Consider the following 11309-nt stretch of genomic DNA (forward strand, 5'->3'; position numbering starts at 1 on the left):
TTTTACTCAACAAAGTATTTGAAGTCCTAACCAGAACATTTAGGCATAAAAGTAAGAGCATTCAAATCAGAAAGAAAGAAGAAAAACTGTCTCTATTTGCAGATGACATGATACTATATACAGAAAACCCGAAAGACTCACCAAAAACATGTTAGAATTAATGAATTCAGTAAAGGTGCAGGATACAAAAATCAATAATCAAAAATCAATTGCATTTCTATATACTCACCATAAACTAGCAAAAGGAGAAATTAATTGCATTTTCAATTGCACTGAGAATAACTAGGAATAAATTTAGACAAAGAGGTGAAAGATCTATACAGTGAAAACTGTATGATATTGATAAAAGCAATTGAAGACGACACAAATGGAAAGACAGTCCATGCTCATGGATTGGAAGACTATTGCTAAAAGTTCCACACTGACCAAAGCAATCTACAGATTCACTGCAATCCCTATCAAAATTCCATGAGCATTTTTTTTTTTTTACAGAAACAGAACAATCCTAAAAATTTGTAGAGGGTCACAAAAGACCCCAGGTAGCCAAAGCAATCTTGAAAAGAACAACAAAGCTGAAAGCATCATACTTTCTGATTTCAAATTATATTACAAAGCTATAGCAAGTCAAACAATATAGTATTGGCAGAAAACAGACACATAGATGAATGGGACAGAACAGAGAGCCCAGAAGTAAACCCATGCATATACAGTCAATCAATTTATAGTTAAGGAGCCAAGAATATACAATGGAAAAATGGTGCTGGGAAAACTGAACAGCTACACGCAAAAAATGAAACGGGACCTGCACCACTATGTTATGCGATACACAAAAATCAACTCAAAATCGGTTAAAGACCTGAACGTAAGATTTGAAACCACAAAACTCTTAGAAGAAAGCATAGAAGGTAAACTCCTCGACATCAGTCTTGGCAATGAAATTTTAGATGACACCAAAAGCTAAGGCAACAAAAGCAAAACAAGCAAGTGGGACCACAACAAACCAAAAAAACTGCTGCGCAGGAAAAGAAACCATCAACATAATGGAAAGGCAACTTCCCAAATGGAAGAAAGTATTTGCAAAGCGTTATCTGATAAGGAGTTAATATCTATAATATATAAAAACTCATTATTCAAAAGCAAAAAAAAAAAAATTTAAAAATGGGCAGAGGAACAGAGTATACACTTTTCCGAAGAAGAAATATAGATGGTTAATGGGTAAATGAAGAGGTGTTCGACATCACTAATCAACAAGGAAATGCAACTCAAAAACCACAATGAGGTATCACTGCACACCTATTAGTATGGCTATCATCAAAAAGACAAAACAGTGACAAGGATGTTGAGAAGAGGAAACCCTTGTGGGGTGTTTGTGGAAATGTAGAATAGTGCAGCCTCTGTGGAAAGCTTTATGGAGATTCCTTTAAAAAAATTAAAAATAAAATCATTATATGAGCTAGCAATCCCACTTCTGGGTATGTATCTAAAGGAAACAAAAACACTAATTTTTTAAAGATACCTGCATTCCCATGTTTATTGCAGCGTTATTTACAATAGCCAAGACATGGAAACAACCTAAATGCCCACTGATGAATGAATGGATAATAAAGAGGTTATATATACATAGTAAAATATAGTAAAATATTTAGCCATAAAGGAAAGCTTACCATTTGTGATGATATGGACAGAACTTGAGGACATTGAACTGAGTCAGACGGACAAAGATAAATACCATATGACCATAACCTCACTTATATGGTGAATCTAAAAAACAAAACAAAATAAAGAACCAAATTCACAAGGAAAAAAAAAAGAAAGTATCTTGAATAAGAAAATCATTAAAACATTTTCAAATTTCGAAGATATATATAGATAGAAAAAACAAGGAAATATGGGGCTTCAAATATTTTTATATATTGGGAAAAAATAAGAGCTAAAAAATTAATGAGGTAAACATGCATTTGTAGAAGGTAGAAAACAAATAGTTTAATAAATCCAGAAGAAGCCACGGAGACAAAAACAAAAGCAAAAATCAACCAAATAGAAAAGTATATAATAGATTAAATAACATACCTCTGGTGAGATTTTGATTAATTGAAGTGAGAGAAGACATAACTTATAGATTACGAGAAATGAAAATGGAATATTATCACTTAGGCTGTAAACAAAAACAAATTAAAGGATACTAAAATCAATGTTATCCCAATAACCTAAAAATATATATGAAATGAATGTATTTATGGAAAAATGTAACCCACCAAAATTTAGGAGAAAATAAATTACCTTTTGAAATATTCTATAATGCTGAGAAATCAAATAATCAAAAAATATGAAAAAAAAAAAAGTAAACTCTCTAGGTCCAGACGGCTTAACCAGAAACACCTACCAAACATTTAATAAAGAAATCACCCAATCTTACACAAACTATTGCAACAGAAAAAGAATAACACTCTAACCATTTTATTCTTTTTCACTGGCAAAAAAGGATAAGAAAATTAAATTTTAATGAGTCCTGGAAGTGTATATAACACAAGCTATATAGGGGACTTTATGTGGAAATCTATAAAATCTTACTGAAAGATTTTTAAAGAGGCCTAAATAAATGGAGAGGTATACTATGCTCATAGATTGAGTTGTCTTGACTTGGGTATTGATGAAGCACAGTAATATGAGCATGAGAAGGTAAGTGATGAGAAATACACTGCAGTGTAAGTGGTTGACCTCCATATCCCTCTCTCAGACCCAGTAAATCCAGGAGAGAAGCTCAGTCCTTGGAGCTTAAGCAGAATGCTTTACCAATGGCCCCAGGAGTATTTGGGGACTGAAAACTTGAAAAGAGTTGACAGGCTCCAATATCCTAAGGTGATTTTTATCTGAGAGCCCGTGAGGAGGGAGGGATTGGGTCCACAGAATGACTACCAGGAACACATACAGTAAGTTTTCTTGCTGTTTGACACTTCTTGGAATCCAATGCTGGGGTACTGTCCCCTGAACTTAAGCTTTTTCCTGCTACAAAGTAGATTTAGTCCTGGCCTTTTGAGACAGGGAGAAGTCATCTTACGTCATAATAAGAAGTGTAATCTGCTTAATATTCTTGAAATGATGTTCTTCACCCTTCAAAAAATAGACATTGCTTTTTAAAAAGTCATTCTCTTTCTCTAATAAAAAATTTCTCTGTGGATAAGTGTATTAGTCGTCAGGGTTCTCCAGAAAAATAGAGCCAATAGGACATACTGGAGAGAGAAAGAGAGATTTATTTTAAGGAACCAGCTCACACAACTGTGGGGGGCTGTCAAGTCTCAAATCTGCAAGACAGGCCAGTAGGCTGGAAATTCTGGCTCAAGTTGATGCAGTCTTGAGTTAGAAGGCAGACTCAAAGTAGAATTCCTTCCTCAGTGGGGACCCTGGGCTTTTCTTTTAAGCCTTCAACTGATTGGATGAGACCTGTCCTGTCCATAACATGGAGGTGGTTTATTCAATGTCTACTGATTAGCTCTTAACCACATCTAAAAAATACCTTCACAGCAATATCTAGACCATTATTTGGCCAAACAGGGCATCAGAGCCTAGTCAAATTGACAGATAAAATTAAGTACCACAGTAAGTGAGCATTTTCATTCACTTGTGAGATGGGGCACCATTAGGGTCTATTGGAACCTTCACTGGGTAGTTTTGTCTACACTAGGTGGCCTCTGTCATCTGAGAATGCCACTCCTGTTGGAACTGATTCCTTTCTGTTTTATTATGGAGATGTCTTACTTAAAACAAACAAACAAACAAACACAAAACGATTACACCATAAGAAAGGACAGGAAACCAAGGAATACCCCTAACAACACGGTCTATGATCATCTTACAAAAGTCATGAAAAAATTATTGTCTGGGTACAGCATAGAGATATAACTTTGTATACATCAACAAATTGTGTTTTTCCAAGAAGATAAATCATTTGAGCTATTAATAAAGATCCTGCTTCCAAGTGGGTCATAGGAAGAAATAGGACAATGAAAAGTACCACACTTCTGAATTGCCTTAGTAAATGGAGATGGACCAGTGGGGAACAGGAACCTTCATGACAAAGGAAGTCTTGGTGATTTTGCAATAACAATGTATGAGAACAATACACATTTATTTATTTACATAGTCATTAATTCCGAATTCAACATTTATTTATTTACTTAGTCATTAATTCCGAATTCAAACCTGTTGTTTGCTCCTTTGAGTCAATCGCCACATGTATGGGATTTAAGATCAAGAATGGGAAAGGGAGCGGCGCTAACCTCATATTTAACCACTCATGGGCACCAACAGACCAGAGTGGATGCTCATGGTAGATCAGGATCAAAGATCTGGAATACGCAGGCTGTGCCAGTCTTCAACCCATAGGCTGCTGGGTAGTGGAAAAGTTCACCGGGCACCAAAGGCAGGGGCAGGCTTCTGGGTAGCAGAGGGCACTGGATTGATGGAGGGACAGGCAGGCCTTAGGGCAGTGATTGTTCTAGAGCCAGTAGAAACTAAGCACAACAGAGGGGCTTGTGCTAGGTGGCTGGGTGGCTTGGTGGGTTAAAGCCTCTGCCTTTGGCTCAGGTCATGATCCCAGTGTCCTGGGATCGATCGAGGCCCGCATCGGGCTTTCTGCTCAGCTGGGGGCCTGTTTCCCCTGCCCTCCACCCTCTCTGCCTGCCTCTCTGCCTACTTGTGATCTCTGTCTGTCAAATAAATAAATAAAATCTTAAAAAAAAAAAGAAGAAGAAACTAAGCACAATAATTTGGGAACAGGTGCCACAACTTGGAGTGTATGAGCTGAACCTCTTTTTGGGAGAGAATACGGGGAGGATGGGAGATGCATGGAACTTCATTCTTCTCCATCTCATTAAATGGCCCTCTTTTCCTTTTCGAAACGCCCAATGCTAAAAGAGGTCAATTTGACTGCACAGTGGAGTCAGGGAAGAGTAGAAGTCATTATCCTTTGCCCTTTTTTGTGGTCAACTCAAGTAATCTGAAACATGAATTTTCTGAGGGAGCTCATCCATTCATTAGTAATTCAAAATTAGAAACCATGACTTTTACAACTGCGTTTTTCTTAATTTTTTAAAATCAGAAATTCAATGTGTGTCAAGGCCCAGCAGCAATTTTGCAAATAGAATAAGTCAAATCAAACCAATAAATGTATTGAGAAGGCAACGATCAGCTGTTCTTACTTTCTTCATTTTAAGATGTCAGAGAATGCAACGATGGGAGTTTATATTTCCTAGACTAAATTTGTTTAAAAAATAAAACTTACTAGATGTTTAATTGTAAGCAAGTTACATAGTTTCTGTGTTTATTTTTCCATCAGTAAAGTGGGGTTGTTAAAAACGTACCTATCTCATAGATTTGTAAGAAATAAAAGGGATGGTCCATATGAAATTCTTAGCACAATGCTAAACACATAGAAAGTTTTTTAAAAACAGTTGTTATAGTACTTAATGGTAAAATTGTGATAACCCTGAATCAGTTTTGTTCAATCTTGTATTTCGAAATCAACAGGGAGGAAAAGATGGGGGAGCCCTGTGTTAATAGAAATAATTTAAGCTTAAACAGACAAGGCAAGTAAGAGGCAGGAGAAACCATTAAAGTTAATTTGTGATTTATTTCTACGTAGTGAATTTGAATTAAATCTCTATTATAAAATGCTTCTTATAACCACAATTCAAAAATATCCTTGTTTCATGTGGAGGAGATCAACAAGATTAATTTCTTACTTTATTCATATATGAGTCAATTTATGGAGAACTTTAACACCCATAACCTCTTTTTAAAATACTTAGCCCCTAAAATTTTTTTTATAGTACTCTCTGCATGGTTCCTTTCTATTACATACCTACTCTGTATTAAAATACAGTAATTTTTTCTAATTGATTTGTTGACTTAAGCTTTGCAAGCATCTTCACCCAGACTGTGGCTTATCTTTTTACTTTTTAAAGATGGTCTCTGACCAACATAGTTTTTATATTTTTCCCTAGGTTTTATATTTTCATGAAAAAGATTTATCAATATTTTTGTGTGGTATTTTAAAACTCTTGTGCTACCTCAGAAAAATTTAAAAACTCTATATTTTTTCTACTGCTTTTAAGGGTTTATTTTTCACATTTCCATCTTTATACACTTGAAATAAATTTTTTGTGTATGAAGTACAAATTCAGTTTTCCCCTTTTATAGGCAACCAGTAACAGCAGCGGCATATGTTGAGAAGATGACTTTCTCCCACTGATCAGCAATGCTGCTTTGTTGTAGATCAAATTTTCCTGTGTTCTTGGATTTGAATCTAGACCTTCCATTTGTTTCTGTTGATCTCTTTGTCTATCTTTGTGTCACTACTCCAATTACCATTTTAGAACATATTGATTATACACAAAGATTTAGTGCAGGAGAATGAAAATGATTAAATCCTGTGGGGCACTAACAATTTAATTGTAAAAATCGAACTCATATCATATTTCAGGAACCTTCTATTCTCTCAAACCCATAAACTACATTACTATGTGATCATACTGTTGATCATTTACTTCTCACAGGCGAAACCTCTGGTCATCTAACTATACATGTCAAACTCCATACCTATAAGTGCAGTGAATGAATGGATGATCAACAATCATTGGATGTAGAATTTCTGGCATGTTTGTTAGAAAAAACTTCATTACTCAGTCGTACTTTACATTTATAGTTCTGATGGCAAGTGTGTCAGCTTGTCCAAAGCTCAGAGCTTCTGGGAAGGAATGGGCTCAAAGGCATGGATCCTTTTGTCCTGGCAACTCACTTCTGCACTGGGCTCCAAGGAATTCTTCATACATTCGTGTGTGTGTGTGTGTGTGTGTGTGTGTGTGTGTGTGTGTGAGAGAGAGAGAGAGAGAGAGAGAGACAGAGAGCATGAACATGTGTGCCGAGGGGTGAAGGTAAGGGTAAATTGCACTTATCATTCTCAAATATTTTTCTATTCAGGTTTTTCAAAACAGGCACATAGATCTAAGTGTTTGTGTTGAGACCCTCAGTGCCTGGTGTCAGCAAGCAGAGCTCTTGCTACGGGAGGCAGACGGCTCCTCAATAAGGAGGAGAAAGGAAATGAAAGGACCTAATAGAACCTAGCCTTAAGGCAAGTTCAGGCAGCTGTGAAAGATCTTTTTAAAATTTTTATGGCAAATTGGCATCTCGTTTTGAATTCATGGGAAATTGATCATTCGAAAGTCAGTTGGGAAAGAAGCAGCAGGAAATGAGTCTTACTCTATGGGAATTTAGTTGTGGAGAGAAGAGGGTGTGTGCAGTCTAATTTACAAGGCTGGTCCTAAATATATCATGATGATTACTAGTAAAAGTCCCGAAACAATTTCTGCCAAGGATCAAAGAGAAAGAAAAGTAGATTCGGCTAAAAAACACAAGCACCCAAGGCTGATGAGATCCTTGAACTCACTGAAATTGGAGCAAAGTACTTTTTAAGTATTTCCAAGGGTGTATATGCAGTCCCTAAGTTAAATACAATTGTATTGCAGTTAAAAGATGCTTTTGAAAATTTGTATGCTTGCACTTACTATTTAGAAATTGACTTTTATTAAGCATTTTATAACTTCCTTTCATGAAAACTATACAATTTCAGGTTAACAAAAATCTTTAAGAAAATAGTGATGTACTGTGATAAACCTCTGAAAATCTCCCCAGCTCAAAGAAAGTCATGTGCTGTGAGGGATGGCTGCTCAAGGGAGAAAGAGTTAATGGCGAGGCCATCCAACATTTTCCTATTTCCAGGGTGCAGGCAGTGATGTGGGCTGTTGTCTACAAACTTCATGACTATGCAGGAAGGTTATATCTTTTCCATTTGGCAGATGAGGAAACTGAGGCTGAAACAAATTAAGTAACTTCCTTTATGTTGTATTTCTAGTAAGTGATGGGTATGAACTGGAATTAGGTCTGATTTGAAACCAAAACCTATGCCATCTTTTCTAAACCAAGTGGGTAGAAACATCACCTGACAGCTGAGATAGGCAGATGATGGCCCCTAAGGACGTCTACATCCTAATCATTAGGGGGCACCTATAGGATGAGGGAGGCTTTGGAGGTGGGATTAAATTAAGGATCTCAAGAGGGAGAGACTATCCTGGATGAGGAAGGTGGACCCAGTGTAATCACAAGGACCCTTATGCATAAAAGAGGGGAGGCAGTGGAGTAAGGGTCCAAAGGTGTGCGGAGGGAAGCCGGGGTCTCAGGGATTTGATTGTTGGCAAGGGCCAAGAGCCACGGAATACAGGCAGCCTCCAGAAGCTACAAAAGGCGAGAAGGAAATTCTTCCCTAGAGCCCTCAGAAGTGTAACAGGACCCTGCTAAACCCTTGTTTTTAGCCAAGATCCATTTTGGACTTCTATAATTGTGGTACCAATTTTAATTCTGGCATGTGCGTGCTGGTGTGTTTTCCACACCACCAAGCAATTCAATACCAGCTGAGTTTCCTACAACTGAACTCACAACTGAACTTCATTCTGACACTGTCTACTTGGAGATAGTGGTATGTTCCACAGGTTAAGTGTTCCATAGTCCTACAAGGCCACCCTGCTACCTACTTCGGATGCAGGTCTGTGTTATCTGTGTGTCATCTGTGCTTCTGACCTCTCGGCTACAAGAAATTCCAATGACCTCCCACCTTGGGTTCAATTACTTTGCTGGACAGGTACACAGAACTCAAAGAAATAGTTTCCTTACTAGATTACAGGTTTGTTATAAAAGGATGTATCTCACATAACCCAGGAACAGCCACATGGAAGGTATGGGTAGAGCAAGGTATGGGGAAAAAAGGTGGAACTTGTATATGCTTTCTAGGCACTCCATTCTCCCCCATTCTCCACAGATGCACCAACATGGCAGCCCTCTGACCCCCATCCTTGGTGGTGTTTTATGAAGGCTTCATTAGAGCAGCATGATTGAGTGGCCATTGGTAATTGAACTCATTCTCCAGCCCCTCTCCCCTCCTCAGAGTTTGGGGCAGTGGCAGGACTAAAACTTCCAGCCCTCCAACCACTTGGTGGGTTCCCCCTGGCAGCCATCCCCCATCATTAGCAAATTTCCAAAAAGTCGCCTCATTAGCGTGACAAAAAAACACCTCTATTGCCCTTCTCAGGAAACTCCAAGAGCTCCATGCTTAGAAAAGGCATGAAGACCTACTCTGTGTTTTTTTATTATAAGTCCCAGTCTAACAACTTCTGACATCCAGAACTGTGAGATAAGAAAATGGCACTGTTTTGAACCACGAAGTTTGTAATCATTTGTTAGAGATGAAATAGGAAACTAACACAACTGCCAAAGAAATGGCTGTCTGCTCTTAATTCAGAACCTGATTCAATGTCTAGAAATACATGTACTTAGCAAGTGTTTGTTGAATCGATAGGCTCCAGTGTGTCATCTGGTATGAAACCAAAATGGGAGATGTAAACAGATGTTAAGATATTATGGGGCATGTGGGCCCCAGTTTTAGGGTTCCCCCAAACTTAGGATGTTGGGCATCCTTTTGCCAAAGCTCTAGTTTTCAGTGGTTGATGAGTACCTCTAATAATATCTGCTTTATTCATGGGGTTGTGAACAGATAAAGACCAGGTAGAAGGAACTACAATGACAATGTAATGTCAATCTCTGAGAATGCTGCATTAAATAGTTCGGACCGTGTACATCCTGAAAGCTTGGTCTAAGCTCTCATTCAGTGGCAAGGAGTTCACAACTCATGCCTCTGTCGCAAGCTCCCAGGGACTATCTGATGGGGATATCAGGGAGTAGCAAGGCCACTAGTCATGGGACGTTCACTCATTCAACAAATATTTATTAAATATTTACTGTGTGAGTGAACAAAGCAGTGTCTCTGTCTACCCAGAGCTTGTATTCAGATTGGGGAGGCAGCAAGTAAAATACCACAGAAATCAGTAGGTCACAAATGGAATGACGCAAAACGCTGCAACAAAGAACAGTGACCCACCATCTGGTCTGGACACCCCAAGTAAGTCATTTCAACTTCGGTGGAAGGGTAGAACACAGTTTTGAAAAAGGTTTGAAATTACTAAAAGCCAGGAAAGATCTTATACAATGTAACTGCAAAGCAAAGGCGAAGTTCTAAAACCACAAAAACATGACTGCACAAACCCACAGGATTATTTTAGAAGACAAGGTTTCCGAGAGGCAAACCTGAGAGAGAGCTATGTTTTTGCTTAAAACCATTCAGTGGTTTCCCTTCGCCCTAGGATCATGTCCAAACTCCTTGACTTAGTTCACAAGGTCCTTCATGAACCGGGTCTATGCCCCGCTTCCCACCCTGGCCCACCTCTACCGCCGCCATCATACCTTCCTGTGCACACCCTTCTCTCTGTTAGCTCCTTCTTCCTCCTGGTTACCAGCTTGGCCATGGCTGCCCTTGAAGTCTTCTCAAATACTGAGTCTGGGTCCCATGCCCCTCCCCCTGTGCTTGGGGTTCCTTTTATGTTCCCTCTACTAGCACTTAGTGTGGGCACCAACTCCTTATTGAGATGCTTATGCAACAGTGAGGTCTTCAGAATGTGAATCTTGTGAAGCCAGGGTTCAGCTTGTCTTAGTCACTGGGGATATAAATGCGTGTGTGGCTTAGCAAAATGGAACAGCAGTGGGAAGGAGCCCAATGGGCTGAACTGGGTAGGCAAGAGCAGTGAGAATCACACCTGACATGTGCCTGCAGAGTCACAATGTCTGGGTCCGACTCCCAGGCCCTCTCTGCCATGTGGCCAGCCCAGATGCATTATCTTACAATGCATCAAAGCCACAGCGGGGAGTTAAGCAAGAATCAGAGTTAAAACTCAGGGGGCACCTGGGTGGCTCAGTAGGTTAAGCCTCTGCCTTCGGCCAGGGTTATGATCTCAGGGTCCTGGGATCGAGCCCCACATCAGGCTCTCTGCTCAGCAAGAAGCCTGCTTCCCCCTCTCTCTCTGCCTGCCTCTCTGCCTACTTGTGATCTCTCTGTCAAATAAATAAAATATTAAAAAAAAAAAAAACAAAAAAAGCAAAAAAAACCTCAGTCCACTGCTCACCAAACCTGCTGCCTGGCCCGGGGCCGTGCCTGGTCTGAAGAAGAGGCATGGCTTTCTTGACAAAGATGCAATCTATACTCCTAGAGGCTTTGGCTGAGTTCCCCTTGGAGGGCTATGTGGGCATAGAGGGTAATTTTTATAATGCCTTTCCCAAGAGGAGCCCCTTTCTATAATTTGTCTACCCTCACTTAAGGGCCTCTTTGGACTGGATACAAGGGCCCGATACAGGCTAGCCTGCCAGGCTGA

The sequence above is a fragment of the Enhydra lutris genome, unplaced genomic scaffold (assembly GCF_002288905.1).
Source record: "Enhydra lutris kenyoni isolate GAN:26980312 unplaced genomic scaffold, ASM228890v2 scaffoldscaffold3, whole genome shotgun sequence".
NCBI lineage: Eukaryota > Metazoa > Chordata > Mammalia > Carnivora > Mustelidae > Enhydra > Enhydra lutris.